At 72.7% G+C, this 2,221-nt stretch overlaps 1 protein-coding gene across 1 annotated transcript in view; it reads right to left on the bottom strand.

Moving 5' to 3' along the window:
• ANKMY1 (ankyrin repeat and MYND domain containing 1) overlaps positions 1-2,221 on the bottom strand; it is a 79,520-nt gene that overhangs the window by 584 nt on the left and 76,715 nt on the right. The window lies entirely within an intron of this gene.

The following is a 2,221-nucleotide window of genomic DNA, read 5'->3' as shown; positions in this document are numbered from 1 at the left end:
TCGAGGCAAGGTCCAAGAGGGAGGCTGCCAGAGGGGCCACTCGGCCGGTGGCCCAGGGCGCTGTGGTCAGAGCTGGGGCCGGCTTCTCCAACTCGAAGGAAGGAAGAGGGCCTCAGCGCGGGCTGGCCGCGCTGGGGTGGAGGCCCCACAGCAAGTCCTCCCCAAGGCGCCCGGGCCTCCGAGCCACAGCCCAGAGTGCCCACGCGGCCGCCTGCGCTGGCGCAGCGGGGCACCAGCCCCAGGGCTGCCTGGGGCGCAGGCGGGCACAGCGGTCAGCGGTGGAAACCCGGGCGGGGCGACTCCTGACCGCACCCACGGGCGGCTCAGGATGGGCTTGGCACCCCTGACCACCCAGGCCCAGGGTCACCACCCCATGCCCACGGCCCGCCTGGCACGAAGAAATGTCGTGCTGGACACCAACCCTGACCTCGAGGGGCTTTTGAGCCCTACGCGTGGGGCAGCGGCGGCCAGGCTGTCCACCCATCTTCCCGGGCTGCTGGGCAGGGCAGGGCCGGGCCGCCACACACCTGCAGCCACCCCGCCTGCTGTGCGCAGGCCCTGGACCCCCATAAGGCAGCATCTGGGGAGCAGCCAGGCCGTGGGGGAGGGCACCCCCGGGGCCAAGCCAGCACCCCACCAGCCTGGCTGAGGCCTGGCCCTCCCCTGCAGCGCAGTTTCCCTGGCAAGGTGACCCTGCCTGCCTGGCCCCAGCTGGGACCTGCAGCCGGCCCCAGGCAGCTGGCCGGGGAGCGGGTGGGGCGCCCTGGAGGCAGGCGGGCCCCCACGCTCCTCTGCCCCCCGGAGCTGCCTCCACTGTGGGGCGCGGCCACCGCATCCCAGGCTCTTCTCCCCCACTGCCCAGATCGCAGCCCTTGGGGCCCACGGGAGCCGGGGAGCAGGCCCCGTGCGGGGTGACCCAGTCCCCGCAGCCTGTCTGTCCCCTTTACAGGGGAGGGAGGTGCCAGACCAGGTGCAGGCCAGAGGTGGGGGATAACAGCTCCCCCCAAACTCACTCATGTTTCCACTTTCCCCGCTTCCCCACCCGGTCTGGGGAGCCCCATTCCTCCAGATCACAGTGGCCCCAACCAGCCCTGAGTGGTCACTCCGGGCGGAAGCCCAGCAGGCGGGGTGGCTCTCCTGAGGCAGCTTCTGGCCGCCCCCACCTGGCGGCTCTGCCTCCCCTCCCCCCCAGGCCCGCACCCCCACCCTCCCTCGGCCCCAGCACGCTGCCCACTAACGGGCCCTCCCGGGCTCAACCCCAGGCCCGGCAGGGCCTGTCCAGTGCCGGCTGGGGGCAGCCCCCAGGCCAGTTGGAGCCGGACATGTGTTGCCCGCGCTCGGGGGTGCCAGGAGCCCCGCCAGCCTCCAGGCTGCCCCTGTGAGGCGCTGACCGGGCTGGTCGCCAGCTCAGGCCCTCAGGCACCTGTTGTCACTCCTGGCTGAGCCGGGGCCAGGCGGCAGGCGGTGGAGGGGCCTGCCTGGACTCCGTGGGGGCCCCCAGGCCCAGCCGTCCCCACAGTCTCAGCCAACCGGGGCCGCTGGAGCTGGGGCCCCGTTCCGGCCAGCGGGGTCTGTGGGCACCGGGGCCCAGGCTGCCCAGCGTGGGCAGCGGCCTGTCCTGTGTCCACAACTGTGGAGGAGCCTCAGTGCCACCCAGAGTGGGCTCCCCGCCCCCCGCTGCCCCCCGCTGCTTCCCTCTGCCACTGCCAAGCCCCAGGCGGGGGCACTCCAGCTGCTGGCTGCCCAGAGCCCCACCCCACCCCTGGACCAGGCCCAGGGAAGGCCCCGCCTGCCAGCGGCCCCCCATCAGGAGGCTCCGGGCGACAGTGCCCTCCTGAGCGACAAGGCGCAGGGACTGGCCACTCTGCACCCCTGGGCAGCGCCTGCCCCTAGGGCTGCTTTGAGGAGAGAGGAATGGGGGAGGCGGGAAGGGGGAGGAGGGGGGAGGTGGGGGAAGATGGGGGGCTGGATGATGGCAGGTGGGGGGGCTGCCTTGACTGCAGGCAGCCACCCCGCCCTCTACACCTCACTCTGGAAACAGGTCATGAGTGTGTGTGGCCCGCTGCGGGCTGGGCCTCACGGTGCCCTGGGCACCCCTGTGCTGCCCCACACGCGCCCCCAGAATGCGCCCCCACACGCGCCCCAGAATGCGCCCCCACACGCGCCTGGCTCTCTGGTCGTGTCTGCGCCTTCAAGATGCTTTTAGTTTTGCTGCTTGAAA

This window comes from Condylura cristata, unplaced genomic scaffold (assembly GCF_000260355.1).
Source record: "Condylura cristata isolate star-nosed mole 26May11 unplaced genomic scaffold, ConCri1.0 scaffold00069, whole genome shotgun sequence".
Lineage (NCBI taxonomy): Eukaryota > Metazoa > Chordata > Mammalia > Eulipotyphla > Talpidae > Condylura > Condylura cristata.
Note: the sequence above shows the minus strand (reverse complement) of the source record. Positions and strands in the feature narration are given on the sequence as shown.